The sequence below is a fragment of the Macrotis lagotis genome, chromosome 4 (genome assembly GCF_037893015.1).
Source record: "Macrotis lagotis isolate mMagLag1 chromosome 4, bilby.v1.9.chrom.fasta, whole genome shotgun sequence".
NCBI lineage: Eukaryota > Metazoa > Chordata > Mammalia > Peramelemorphia > Peramelidae > Macrotis > Macrotis lagotis.
In genome coordinates this window covers 155,805,303-155,821,596 of record NC_133661.1, presented here as the reverse complement: position 1 = coordinate 155,821,596, position 16,294 = coordinate 155,805,303, and positions in this window count along the sequence as shown.

Here is a 16,294-nt window from a genome sequence, read left to right as displayed (position 1 = left end):
AAGAACTCTGGACATGGAGTCTAATGGTTTCAGAGTTGGAGTCAAAGATCCTAGGCTGGAAACCTGACTCTGATGCTTATTACTTACTATATGATCTTGGTCAAGTTGCCTAAATTTTCTGTGCTTCAATTTTCTCCTTCATAAAATGAGCAAATCAAACTACATGTCTTCAAAGGATCCCTTTGAACTCTAATGATACTCTGTGTCAATCCTTGATCCCTTCATTTTTTTAGATGTGGAACCTGAGAGTCAGAGAAGTAAAGCCAGACATGTGAGAAGAGAACCAAGAGACAGTCATGAAAACCCAATGTACTGGCTTAGTAGTGGGACTTGCAAGAGAACCCACATCTCCTGTGTCCAAGGAAGTGAGCAATGACTCTTAATGAACTTGAGGCTAGTCTATCAAGCTCCTTCTTCAAAAATACAGGACTTGAATATCTATCTTTATGTAAAACCAGTTTTCTACATAGATGCCCATTTACTCCCGCCTCTTCTTCATTTAGGGAGCGATCCTATAAGTAGGGAAGTGTTACAGTTCAAACCTGCTTAGGATATCTGACTGATATTTTCAATGTGAGTATTTGCACTTCATTGAATATCTAAACTTAAGGAAGTGATGGAGAAAATATGTCAATAATTTAGATTAATCTGAAAAGTATGTAGCAAGGTTTTCAGAAATTCAATTGCTACACAGTTATCAACTCATGAATAAGAGAGTTAATATGAATAAAACATACCAAGGGGGTTGCAGAATCTGATTGTAAGACATCACGTAAGTCAAAATGGTGCAGTAGAATATATCCTAGATTGGGCATCAGAGAAGTTGGGTTTAAAGTCTGGCTCTGCTACTTTACTATCCTTTTGAGTCTTTGTTTTCTCATTTATAAAATTAAGAACTGGGAAAGATGACTTCTAAAATTCCATGTATCTCAAAATTCTGATACTATCTATACTGCAGGAAAGGGGAATACGGGAGTCCTGTGCTAAGAAGGTGGCAGCAAGATGTGCCAAAGTTTTTCAGAGTGCTGGACTTGGAGACAGGAAGACTCATCTTCATGAGTTCAAATCTGACTTCAGACATTTACTAGCTAAGTAACCTTGGGCAAGTCACTTAACCCTGTTTGCCTCAGTTTCCTTATCTGTAAAATGAGAAGGAAATGGCAAACCACTCCATTATCTTTACCAAGTCCCAAATGGGGTCCCAAAGACTTGGATACAATTGAAATAACTCATCAGCAACAAAAGTGCTAAAAAGAGAATTCACCAGGAATGGTGAATGGTCTGTTAGTTTAGGGTCAAGGAAGCAGGGGAGAACAGTAAAATAAAAGATACTTGCTTAACTGTGAATTTTTAGAAGCCATGTACTTTTTAAACCCTCAGAAAGAGATAATTTTAAACCCTTTCAAAGCTGGGAGCAGCTTGAGGGCAGGAACTATCTTTGCTTCTTTTTGCAAATATATTTTTATTTATTTCCTTAAATATTGCTAATTGAATTAAATTTTCTTAAGCATGTGCTTTTTAAAATTTAAAGTTCCAAATTCTATTGTCCTAAATTCCTCACCCCTTGAAAAAGAGATTAATATGATATTTGATTATACACTTGAAATCATGCAAAGCATGTTTCCATTTTAACCATGTAACTTTTTGTATTTACAGCATTTAGCTTACAGTAATGGGTGCATATAGTAGGTGCTTAACAAATTCTTATGACTGACTGAACTAATACTTCCATTGCAGGAGCCAGAAAAAAAGAGACCTAGATATGGAGCCAGAAGCTCTGAGTTCTAGTCTTCATTTTTTCTACTTCCTACTTGTGTGCCTCTGAGCAAGTTACTTTGATTTCTCTGGTCCTCAACTTCCTCTTTCATAGAATGATGGGAAAGGAAGTTTATAAAGTGAATAGAATCTTAGAAAACTTAGATATTATAGACCTCTGGAGAAAACTGAATGGAGATAGAAAGGAATATACCTTTTTCCATGGTATCTATACCAAAATTTACCATGTATTAGGATAAGAATGTTACAATCAAATGCAGAAAGGCCTTTCAGATCATGATGCAATAAAAATTATATGTAATAAATGGCTATGGAAAGATAAACTAAAAATTAATTGGAAACTAAACAACCTAATTTTAAAGAATGAATGGATAAAACAACAAATCATGGAAAAAACAATTTCATCTCAGAAAATGACAATAATGAGACATCATACCAAAATTTAAGGGATGCAGCCAAAGCATTTTAGAGGGAAATTTTATATCTTATATGAATAAAATAGAGAAAGAGGAAAAAGAGCTAGAAAAAGAACAAATTAGAATGATGGGATAGTACCAGAAACTGGTCACTAGAGGCTGGAATGCTGTGCTCCAAGGGATCATGAGCAGCAACAAAGTCCTCACAGAGATTACATTCTATTGGAACAAACAATATGTATATATAAAAGTAAATACAAAGAAAATACAACATTATATAGGGGGTGATTAGGGAATGTTTGTAGAGCAGACTGCTCAGAATGCTTCAAGGATTCTGAAAACTAAAGATGATGGGGAGAGAATGCACTCCAGGCCTATATAGAGCACCATTTCCTTTTTTTTTGGTTAATGAAAAGAAGCAGTAATGAAAAGTTGAATTTGAGGAACAACTTATTCCACTTTGGCTGGAATGTGTGAAAGGTTAAGGAGGAGTAGTATAATGAAAATTAAAACTAGAGTCATATGATGAAGGCCTTAAATGCCATTTCCTCCATGACAAAATGCCACTAAAAGTCTTTGAAGAGAGAAGTGATACAATCAAAACTACATCTTAGCAAGGTTATCTTGGCAGTTTTATAGAGGATGGAGAGACTGGAAGCCTACAGAGCAACTATAAAGTTTTTGCTTTAGTACTGGAGAAAGGTAGTATGGGCAGTATGGGTATGGGCAGTAATTGAGTGAGTGAAGAGAAGGGGAAAGATTCTAGATAAGTCATAGAGAAATTTGGTACTAGAAGGATAACTTATAAATAGCTCTGAAGTTATAAATCTAGGCAAGTATGTTGTAAAGTGAGTACAGGTCTATATCTCAGTTCAAATCCGACCTCAGTTAATTACTAGTTGTGTGATCCTGAGCAAGACAATTAAAATCTCTTTCCTGCCTCAGTTTCCTCATCTGTAAAATGCAGTTAATAACTCCAAGCTCTCAGGATAGTTGAAAGAGATAAAATGAGATATTATATATAAAGTACTTTGCAATACAAATATAGTTATTATTAAGTTATATAAAGCAGCTAAGTGGCATAGTGGATAGAATGCTATGCTTGGAATCAGAAAAACTGAGTTCAAGTCTAGCCTCAGATACTTACTAGTTGGGTAGCCCTAGGACAATCAGGTAAAGAAATCAGGGTGCTATTGACAGCAGTTTAGTAGAGAAACTAGATCTGAATATAAAGATCTGGGAGTCAATTACATAGAAATAATATTTAGACCCAAGGAAGCAGATGAGTTGAATAAAGGTAAGAGGATATGGAGGGAGAAAAGGATTGCTTAGGACCATACCCTAATAAATAAAAGAGGAAGACATGGATAGAGATCCAACAAAGAAGACTGAGGAGGAACAATCAGGCAAGGAGAGATATCAAGAAGAATGATAACTGGTTAAAGGCTATCTGATTTTGAGATCATTGGCAACCTTGGAGAAGGCAGTTTTCAGTGAGTGGTATACAAGTAGGAAGTCAAATTACCAGGAATTGACAAGAGATTGGGTAGTGAGATAAAGGGATTGAGAGTAGACAATTCTTTTTAGGAATTTGCCAGCGAAAAGGAGAAGAGCTGAAGGGATGGTAACTTGAGAAGTTAAGAGAGTCAAGGAAAGGGGGTTTGTGTGTGTGTGAGTGTGTGTGTTTTAAAGGGTCAGGTAGTTATGAGGAAAGTGCTTTGAAAACTTAAAGTACCATGGAAATGTAAAGCCTCCAGGTGGTGCAGTGGATGGGGGCACTGGACATGGGTCAGAAAGACCTGAATCTAAATCCAGCCTCGGACCCTGGATGTGAGCAATTCCTTTACATTCTCAGTTACTTTTCTGTAAAATGAACTTAATAATAGCACCTTTGAGTCAGGGTTGCTTTGAGAATAAAATGAGGCAATATTGCTTAAAGTATTTCACAAATCTTTTATCTGCAGTTATTATCATTTGGAATCCTCTCCCTACCCTTTGATTCTCAATTACAAATAATTTTCCACAGTACAAACAGTACATTAAAGTGGAAAGGGTGATTTAGGAAACCAGAGTCAAGAATCCTTAGTTCACACCCCAGCTCTGATAATTACTACTTAAGTGATCCTGAACAAGATAATTAATCTCCCTGTATCTCAGTTTCCCTCATCTTTAAAATGAAGATGTTGGATCAAGTGATCATGGAGATCGCTTCCAGCTGTACATCCATTAATCTTGTTATGCTATGAGAAGACTGGAATTACCCAAATAATTGCCTTAGCTCTTTGCTTCCCTCTGCTGGTGTAGAGACAGATTGAATTGGGTGTCAGTGACAGCAGTTGACTTGGTCCTGGTTCCTTTATATCTCCCCCTCCTTCCTTTCCCAAATCCTTGAGCAGTTCAGGACTCAGTCAACTTAGAATTCAGTGTAGATTTCTCAGAAAAAGGCAAAGAAGGGAAGTCAGCCTTTGATTGGTGGTGGTGGTAGAGGGGGATGAAAGATGGGGGTTAACCTGAACTCCTCAGAGAGTTTCCCTAGAGAAGTTTCATGCTTCATTGAAAATGCATGAAACCAAAGATGTGATTCTTCGTGTAATAATGTATCCCAAACAAGCTATTAAGACCTTCTTACCATTAATCATTAGTGGAGTGGCTAATTGATTTTCAGGCATAGAGTCTGTAAGGTACACTGGAATGTTATTTATGACTTGTGATTGCCAGTGTAAAGTAATACTCTCCTCATCCTGCCCTTTAAGACTGTCTACAGCATATCTTTTCCAGGTTTTTCTCTCATTACTCCCCTCTAGGAACCTTCAAAGTCAGACTGTGCTTCTTTCTGTCCCTAGAAAATATATTATAATTTACTGCCTCTTTCTTCACCTTTGCAAATACTGTTTCTTTCATTTGGAAAGCACTTTCTCCTCCTAACACTGCCTATTAGAATCCTGGTCATACTTTGTGAAATAGCTTAATTCCATCTCCTCCACAAGACCTTTGAAGTCTGACCACCTTTCTTCCCTCTCTGAACTTAGAATCTTAGATGTAGAGATGGAAGGATTTTAAGATAAGTAAGACACATTAGAAAGACCACTTTCAAAGAAGCTGGATTCAAATCCTACCTCTCATAGAGTATATAGTTCTCTCTCTGTGGTAATTCATGACCTTGTGCATGCATTCAGAATTTAGGGTACTAGAAGGTGAGACCAAAGTCTTGGTTTCTAAGTGTGGGTGGCTGTCTACTTCTAATAATGAGCCCCCACTAGTGTACTTTCCATTAGCAATTAGCCAATCTTACTTCTTTTAGAAAAGATATTTACTAAGATGGTATGGTAAGAACAGATAGTACAAGCATTCCTGCCAAAACTGGATAACTCTCTTCCACAAAAACACAAAATATCCTTGAGAGAGAGGACTCAAATTTAAAGAGATAGTGAGGGACACATATAGGGAATACAACTGGTAAAGGGGATGACTTCTATCTGCCTTTGGAAGTATGCTTTTTTTTTAGTTTTTTTTTGCAAGGCAATGGGGTTATGTGGCTTGCCCAAGGCCACACAGCTAGGTAATTATTAAGTGTCTGAGGCTGGATTTGAACTCAGGTACTCCTGACTCCAAGGCCAGTGCTCTATCTACTGCGCCACCTAGCTGCCCCATCTTTTATACTTTCAAAGAACTACAAGGGGCTACACTTCATGAAGCTGGCCACATTTTCAGGGGACTGTCTTTTCAAAACTGTCGCATGTGCTTCCACTATTTCAGACACTTCTACTTCAGAGGATATTGTTATGGCCACCATTTAGCTCTAACTACTGACAGACCCTCATTTGAAACTCTGGATCTCCTGAAGTAACAAGCTTGTCTTAGTACTTAAATCCTGGAATATCTTTTTTCTTCCTTTTTGGTGTCTTTTTAATTTTAATTTATTTTTTTCCATTTATACGCAATGGTAGTTTTCAACATTCAACCATTTGAAAGTTTATGCGTTCCTATTATTTTATTAGAAACCAGGAGGGATGGGATTTTAGGGAAGCCTAGAGAGATTTGCATGAGCTGATGCTGAGTGAGATGAGCAGAACCAGAAAAACACTGCATACCCTAACAGTAACATGGGGGTGATGATCAACCTTAACGGACTTGCTCATTCCATCAGTGCAACAATCAGGAACAATTTTGGGCTGTCTGCAAAGGAAAGTGCCATCTGTATCAAGTTAAAGAGCAGTGGAGTTTGAACAAAGTCCAAGGACTATTCCCTTTAATTTAGGAAAACAACAGATATCTTATTGTCTGATTTTGTTATCTCTTAGACTTTTTGTCTCTTCCTTAAGGATGTAATTTCTCTCTCATCCCACTCAATTTGGATCAATGTACAACAATGGAAACAAAGTAAAGACTGAAAAAAAACCCAACTAATGTTTCTGACAAAGGACTCATTTCTAAAATACACAGAGAACTGAGTCATATTTTTTTAAAAAAGCCATTCCCCAATTGACAAATGGTTGAAGGATATGCAAAGGCAATTTACAGATAAGGAGATCAAAGTAATCCCTAGTTATATGAAAAATTACTTATTAGAGAAATGCAAATTAAAGCTTCTCTGAGGTACCACCTCACACCTCTCAGACTAGCCAATATGACCAGAAAGGATAACGATCATTGTTGGAAGGGTTGTGGGAAATCTGGGACACTATTGCATTGTTGGTGGCGCTGTGAACTCATCCAACCTTTCTGGAGAGAAATTTGGATCTACTCCCAAAGGGCAACAAAAATGTGCATACCTTTTGATCCAGCAATACCACTACTGAGTCTATACCCTGAAGAGATCATGAAAAAGGGTAAAAACATCACTTGTACAAAAATATTCATAGCAGCCCTGTTCGTTGTATCAAAGAATTGGAAATCAAGTAAATGTCCTTCAATTGGGGAATGGTTTAGCAAACTGTGGTATATGTATGTCATGGAACACTATTGTTCTATTAGAAACCAGGAGGGATGGGAATTCAGGGAAGCCTGGAGGGATTTGCATGAACTGATGCTGACTGAGATGAGCAGAACCAGAACATTGTCTACCCTAACAGCAATATGGGGGCAATGATCAACCTTGATGGACTCACTCATTCCATCAGTGCAACAATCAGGGACAATCTGAGGCTGTCTGCAATGGAGAATACCATCTATATCCAGAAAAAGAACTGTGGAGTTTGAGCAAAGACCAAGGACAATTACCTTCAATTTAGAAAAATAAACTGCTATCTTATTGTCTGATCTTGCTATCTCTTATACTTTATGTTTCTTCCTTAAGGATATGATTTCTCTCTCATCACATTCCATTTGGATCAATGTATACCATGGAAACAATGTAAAGATTGGCAAATTGCCTTCTGTGGGGGGGGGGGGAAGTAAAATTGGGGGGGGTATATTATAAAACTCAAAATGAATAAAATCTTTAACCTAAGAAAAAAAGAAAGTTTATGTGTTCCACATTTTTCTACCACTCTGTCTTCCCCTCCCCTCCCCATGGCAGCAAGCAATCTCTTAAGAGTTGTACATGTACAATTGTGTTTAATATATTTCCATATTAGTATGTTGTGAAAGAGAAATTAGTACTAAGGAGGAAAATTATGAGAAAGAAAGAAAAAACAAATTTTGATAAATGAACATAATATGCTTTGCTCTACATTCAGATCCCATAGTTTTTGCTTGCTTGTTTGTTTTTTCTGGATATGGATGTCATTTTCCATAACAGGTCCCTCAGGATTGTCTTTGATCACTGAACTGTTTAAAGAAGCTGCATCCATCATGATTGAGCCACTAGTTTACCATTTCACCTAAGAGCACACAGAAAAACAAAACCCAAACACAGAAATGGCAGGTATTCACAGCATACATAGCTCAGTAGCTATTCCTTCACTGATCCAGCACTCAGAGAGACAAATTATTATTATTGCCCTTTGATGCTACTGGCAGCTAGGTGGTGCGGATAGAGCATTGGACCTGGACTCAGGAAGACTCCACTTTCTGAGTTCAAATTTGGTCTCGGACACTTACTAGCTGTGTGACCCTGGGAAAGTCAATTATCCCTACTTATCTTAGTGTCCTCATCTGTAAAATAAGCTGAGGAAGGAAATGGCAAACAACTCCAATATCTTTACCAAGAAAATCCAAAATGTGGTCATGGAGAGTTGGACATGGATGAAGAATGACTAAATCATGGCAACTTTGAAGCCATAAAGGAGTGACAGAGGCTCAGTGACCCCTGAGTCATCAATGTTTGTTGCTCTGCAGTCTATTAGAGAACTCTTTTTTTTTTTTTAATTACCCATTGTGAATCCCTGAGTCATTATGGCCAAAAGTAGTCTTACTCCAAGTTTTTACATGGTCTCTTGGACTGGAACTAGGAAAGAAATAACCATATATGATCTAAGAACATGACCCATTGATTAGTCTACCCCAATTATACTTACTACCTTTGTGTTTTACCCTTCCTGGGTCTTGGTTTCCTCATCCATAAAATGAGGGTCTTAACCTTTGAGTCCTTTCCATTTGTAGATCTAAGATCTATAATTTTTGGACTTCTCATCTGACCTTACCGATCTCATTTTAGAGATAAAGAAGCTGAAGACTTAAGGAAATTGAAAGGTGAAGTGACTGTCCATTGGCACACCTATCTTTTGACAGGTCTTGACTTCCTGACTTTAGTGTGGTGATGTTGTGGGTCAAGATTCTGGTGGAACTGGGATAAAGTGAGTTAACTTCCCACAATAGCAGCTGGAGATATGAGGAAGGAAGTTGTGGTGTAGACCTGGAATAGTTTTGGTTAACTTTACTCTGAGTGCATTGATCTGGGACCCAGCTGAGGACCCTTAAAACAAAAAAGACTTTGGCAGAAGATCCTGGGGCTCCAGGGAACCTCCTTGCCACAGCTTTTCACTTCCTCTCTGGCATCTTTTACCTTCTTTTATCTTCTTGAATTGCTTTTTAACCTCATTGGAAATTGCTTTTACCTGGGAATATTTGAAAATATTTTTATTAGGTGGATTATTTATTTGAGTACTTAGACTCTGAGTGATTTTGTTCCAGATGCCAAATTGAATTGAGACAAGCACTCTTTCTATTTCATATGTATTTGCATAACATTTCTGAACTTTGTATTATAAATTATTTCCTTCTATGTTGTCTCATATGATCCTCAAACAACATTGTGACTTGAGTAGGACATGTTATAGATAAGAAAATTGAGACTCAGAGAAGTTCATTAATTTGCTCAAGGTCATTTAGGGTGATAGTGACAAGGAAAGTTTAGAATCAGTGTTTCCTGGTTGCTAGTATTTTTTTTTTCAGTAGAATATAAACTCCCTGAGGGCAGAGACTCATATTTATTTTTGTCTTTGTATCCTTAGCAGTTAGCACAGTGCTTTATACATAGCAGATATTTAATAAGTGCTTACTGGATTGAACTGGATTCTGTCACATCATGATACCTCTTTTATTATAATTATTATTATTATTAATTTATTTATTTAAGGCAATGGGGTTAAGTGACTTGCCCAATGTCACACAACTAGGCAATTATTAAGTGTCTGAGACAGGATTTGAACTCAGGTCCTCCTGACTCCAGGGCTGGTGCTCTATCCACTGCACCACCTAACTGCCCTACCATGATGCCTCTTTGCCCATTCCCATGGAATCAAAGATTTGCAAGCCTAAATCTACTTTCTTCCAGTATTATTTGACACAATCTAATTCTAGGCAAATAATGAGGTTTGGATAGGCTGTCAAGATAGGATATAATGGTAGATGGCAGATACATCATTATTCTTTTGTATTCAAAGGTGCTGGAATCAGTAAGCAAGTACAAGATCTCTGAAAGACCAGTGAGTGATTAGTTAACTGCATAGAATGCATTAATGTCATCTATTATTCTTTTGAACACAATTCAAGAAAAATTGATTGCTTGGATACAAAGGAAATGGAAACTCATTCAAATTTAAGGTATAACAACCTATAAGAAAGTGAATGACCTTGAAAATCAAAAACTCCATTGAATACCCTTATTTCTATAGGACTTTGACTGATGTTAATTCTCTTAATTGAAGCAACCAATTCTTAATTATTGTTGTCACATGAAATAATCACACAATTCATGGTATTAGGTGAGAAAAGATTTTGTCAGTACATTCAGTTGCCCTTTAGGGTTTAGAATCTGGTCCCCACTGGACCAGAACTTTCTAGAACTAGTTTATCAAAATTTCAAATATTTCCAAATACTCAAATATTGAATATCTGGAGGTTCAACTCTATGTATAGCTTTTGAATTCCATGGGTCAATGCAAGAGGTTGAAATCCAAGTCAAATACCTGGGAACTGTATCTAAATCATTTTCAGAAACAATAGAGATTACCTTTCTGATTGGGAGAGAATGTCCAGAGAGAGTTTTGCACTATTCTATCCCCAGTCAATTTTTGTAAGATCAAAGACTCTTTTCCTTTATTTATTCTTTAACTTTGCTCTGTTCAGTTTCCAATTCTGACCACAGCCAGTCTTCTGGAAAATGTGAGTGATGATGCTGCATAAAGAAGGAGGAGATTGGGATGGAGAGTGTGGATAGTTCACTGTAATACACCCCCCCACACACACACACACTATTAGAAGCACATTTCAAAATGTATTCAATAGAGTAGAGTAATTCTATATCTAATCACCTTCTTGTCTAATTGTTATTCAGCTTAGAGAGCACCCCTATAACAACCATTGTGGCGTCATGGTACAGAGGAAAGAGCAATAAATTTGTAGTCAGAAGACCTGGGCTTGCATCTTGGTTTTGCAACTTAATTCCTGTATCATTTTGGGTGAGTCATCTAACCTCTCTGTGCCCCACTTCCAACATCTATAAAACCATGGGGGAATTGGACAAGATGACCTTGAGGGCCAGTTTTAAGTTTATAATCCTATAAAATCACTGATGGTGAGACTTTTATTAATTGGCACCTCCTCTAGGCAGCCAGTGGAAAGAGGGAAGTCCAAATAGAAAGAGTGTTCTCCCCCTTCTACACTTTTTAGTATAGAGCTCCTATTTATAACTGAAAGGGGAAAGGGGAATGATCACCAGAGTCATATACACTAATAAAGAATAGTCCTTGATAAGATAGTGCTATGATCTCAATTCTTCCAATAACTATATGTATGCATTTGGGGCAAGATACAACCTTTTTGAGCCTCAATTTTCTCATCTGTAAAAGAAGGATGTTGTATTCCATGACCTCTCTTTGATCCTGTTACATAACCATGCAATCATGATCTATCTCAAGCTAATGTACAGTAGAAATGAGTTCTGATCCAGTGGAATCCATTGTGGAAGACACTTAATAATTACCTAGCTGTGTGGCCTTGGGCAAGCCACTTAACTCCATTTGCCTTGCAAAAACCTAAAAAAACAAAAAACAAAAACAAAAACCAATATGAGTTCCCTGACTTCCTTACAAAGTCCCAGCTAAAAATCCCAACTTTAATAGGGAACTTTTCCTATCCTTCCCTCTTCCCTCTATTATCTCTAATTTATTCTGTATATATCTTGTTTTTTTTTATTGCTGTTTGTGTGTAGTCTTACTTATTAGACTGGTAACTCCTTGGGGATTGTGTTTTTTTATCTTTCTTTATAACTCCAGCACTTAGCACAGTGCCTGGCCAATAGTAGATATTTAATAAATGTATTGACTGACTGAAATTAATGATAAACAATTAGAGGTAGCCCTTCTGTTTGAGGAATATTTGCCCAATTCATGGATTATTAGGTGAGAAAAGATTTTGTCAGTACATTCAGTTACCCTTTAGGGTTTAGAATCTGGTCCCCACTGGACCAGAACTTTCTAGAGCTGATGGTCCTCCTCCCCATCTTTCCTTATTTCTTACCCCTTTCCCATCTATGGAAATTACAACTTTTGAAGGAGGTCTTTCCCTAGTTGCTAGGGCCTTCTCTAAAATTACCTTCATATACTTTGTATGTATTTTGTCTGCAAATTTCTCTCTTTAGAATATAAATTCCTTAAGAGAAGGGATTACTTCTGCATTAAAAAAAATTCCAGGGTGGCTATGTGGTGCAATGGATAGAGCACCAGCCCTGGAGTCAGGAGTACCTGAGTTCAATTCTGGCTGCAGACACTTAATAATTACCTAGCTGTGTGGCCTTGGGCAAGCCACTTAACCCCATTGCCTTGCAAAAATCTAGAAAATAAAAAATAAAAAAAAATCCCTAGAGTTTAGGAAATTTCCTGGTACATAGCAAGTGCAGTTTTTAAACTTTCTGTTTCTTTGAATAATATTTACTATGAATAATAAATATCAAGAAAATGAATTTCATTATACTTTACAACTATTTACATTCCAACAAATCAGTTTCAATGGACAAAATGCTCATAATAACTTACCATTCTGTCCCCTTTAATTTTCTTTTGTCTATTCATCCCCATAGACTTACATGCACACTTTTCCTCTTACAGAGCCTTAACATAACTGTTTTGTTTTATGAAGCATGATTTGCTAAATGTTATTCTAGATCTCTTTGTGTATTATATTACATTGATCATTTATAGTTAATTCAACCATTCTCCAGTTATAGAAAATTTTAGTGACTTTCAAAAGTTTTTTGTTTTGTTTTTAATAACAAATAATACAACTATAGGCATCCTTGGATGTAGAACTTTAAAAAAATATCCAATAATATTGTTAGATTTCCAATATCTAGATTGGTTAAATACCTGGATGATAAAATGGTATAGTTATTTTTGTAACTTTTCTTGTATACTGCCAGATGGCTCTCCAACAAATTCCTGAGTTTACAATTAAATCAGGAACATAAGGGCAGGGGTGTTTCTCTACAACCCCCTTAATCCTGTTTTGCTATTTTGAAATCAGTTTGCAATTTCACTAGATGTGAAGTGAAACCTCAAAGTTATTTGAATTTTAAAGGATGAAAGAATCAAAGATGCATTGAGATAGAAAGGCCCTTGTAGGTCAGGGATCTGAATGATGCTGTAGTGCACAGAGCATGGTGCTTGGAACCAGGAAGACTTGAGTTCACAGGTGACCTGAGTCACGCTGTATGGCTTTGGGCAAATCAGTTAAACTATTTGCCTCACTTTCTTCATCTGTAAAATGGGGGATGACTATAAAATTACCTCCTTCCTAGAGTTGGTGTGAGGATCAAATGAAGGCATATATGCATGTATTTATTTTTTTTAATTGTATTCCCCCTCAATTACAAATCATGAAAATTTTTGCATTCATTTTCACAGGATTTTGAATTGCAAATTTTTCTCCCACTCTCCCTCCCCTTCCCTATTCTGAAAATAGTTGGCAATTTGATATGGTTTATACATGTGCTATCATATAAAACATTTTTCCATATCAGTCTTAGTTGTGCAAAAAGAAAAAAATCAAAAGGAAAAATAATCATAAGAAAAAATGAAGTAATTAAAAAAATATGCTTCAAACTGCATTTAGCATCCATCACTTTTTTATCTGGATATAGATAGTTTTTCTTTAGTGAATCATTTGTACTTGTCTTGGATCATTGTGTAGAAAGGAGCTGGGTCATTCACAGTTGATCATCACAGTGTTGCTGATATGGCATACATAGTTTCCCTGGTTCTGCTCATTTCATTTTGCAGTAGTTCATACAATTTTTGCTGAAATCCACCTATTCATCATTTCTTATTTCACAGTAGTGTTCCAAAAGGCAATATTTCTAAAGTGCTTAGCAGGGTGTCAGGAATATGATAGGCATGATGTAAATGCTAACTATTATTACAGAGTCATAGGGTCATAGAATTGAAACCAGGAGGGACCTCAAAGGCAAAACAATCCAACCTATTTTTAAAAACATGGAGGTTGAGACCCAGGGAAGTGTATGAATTATCCAAAGTCATACAGGGAGGAATGCTCTAACTCCAGAACGAGGGCTCTAACCATTGTGCATACTACCCTTTCAGTTCAGCTTGTATCTAGAGACAATTTTCCTCTACAGTCTCCCTGAGAAGTGGTCATTTACTTAAAGGCTTTCAATTAGGGGAAACTCACTGTGTCCTAGGAAATCAGGAAAAAATGTGAGTTCAAATCCTGCTTTATACAGATACATGACTATTCGTGACCCTAGGTAAGTCACTAATTTTCAGTAGGTTTCAACTGTAAAATGAGGTTATTAATAGGTCCTTCCTTCAAGTTTGTTGTGAGGTTCAAATGAGATAATTTTTGTACAGTACTTATCAAATTTTGTCCTCTCATTTAGTCATGGCTGACTCTTCCTGATGCCATTTGGGATTTTCTCAGCAGAGATAATGGAGTGGTTTGTCATTTCCTTTTCCAACTCACTTTACATATGAGGAAACTGAGACAAACAGAATTTAAAGATTTTCTCAGGGTCAAACAGTTAGTATGTATCTGAGGCTGAATTTGAATTAAGAAAAATGAATTCCCAGTGATCTATCTGCTGTGCCACCTAGCTGCCTACTTGTCATACAGTATAAACTTAATAAATGCTTATTCCCTTCCCAAAACATCCATTCTAATTTTAAATAGCTCTAATTGTTAGGAAAATTTTCCCTTACATCTAGCTCAAATATGTTAACTTTCATTCATTTTTAGTTCTACCTTCTAGGGCCAAGCTGAACAAATTGTTTAAGTATAGGAAGACAGCTAACCCATCTTCCCCAGTCTTCTTTTTTCTCTAAACATCTCCCATGTGCATTTTTGTGCCCATTTGAAAGGTCAGGACCTCTACCCTTCATTAAAATGGCATGGGAGTTTTGGAACCTGTGGTCTGTACTGGCTGCTAAATGGATGCAACTGTTCCTTTACCTGGATATAATAATATCAATTTGTTTTGTGATTTTTGGGAGCACTTGCAGTGGGTTCCCTCTGGGCCTCAGTTCCCTCAAAGTGTAAAATAAGAGATTTAGATTACATGATCATTAAATATCTTCCAAATGCTAACTTTCTCTGAACTCTAAATGAACTTATAATTATATAGTACTCTTAGGTTTACAAAGTGCTTTCTTCACAAAAAAATCTTTTTAAGCAGGTAGTGCAATTAACATTATCTTAATTTTATAGATGAGAAAAATGAGACTGGAAATTTTGGTGGTTTGCCTAGAATCATCTATCTAGACCCAGTTCTGCTGACTACTAGTCTGGTATTCTCTCTATACTGCCACCAGGAAACATGTGTGGTTCTGTTGGAGACATTTACAGAGATGTGAAGGAAAGATCCAAACCCATGGGCTATACTTCCCTCAATTAATTCCCTGAAAGTTGGGGTGATTTCAGGCTGGAATATTTGATGGGTCACCTGTGGACAAGTATAGCAGAGGTTGAGGAGGCATGGATGAGTTGTGATCTGTTCCAGATAGCAGATACACCCAGATAGAGAAATACTTAAGGTACTTATGCATGCCAAGACATGTTATGTCCTAGTCCACTGACTTTAGAGTCAGAAGTTGTTGTTCTTTTTCAGTTATTTTTGGTCATGACTATTATTTCTTCATGACCCCATTTGGGGCTTTTTTGGATAAAGATACTGGTGTGGTTTGTCATTTCCTGCTTCAGGTCATTTTCCAGATGAGGAAACTGACCCAAATGGAGTGAAGTGACTTGTCCGGGGTCACACAGTTAGTAAATGTCTGAAGCTACATTTGAACTAAGGTCTTTCTGACTTCAGCCCCAGCCCTCTATGCACTGTGTCAGAGAACCTGGGCTTAAATCCTGATTTTCATGCTTATTTCCTGTAAGACCAAGATTCTAAACTTCCCTGGGCCTTGGGTATCCTTCTCTATAAAATGAAGGGGTTGTATAAAGTAACTGAGATCCCTTCCAGTTTCATAGCTACAATTTATGTCACAGAATTCTCAGTCTTACCCATAGGTTTTTTTAAGAAATAGAATGGATAGTCATGAAAAATTGCTCTAAATCATTACTTATTAAAAATTAAAGCACATTAAAGTATCTCTGAGGTACCACCTCACACCTCTCAGACTGGCCAATATGACCAGAAAGGACAATGATCAATGTTGGAAGGGTTGTGAGAAATCTGGGACATTGTTGGTGGAGCTGTGAAC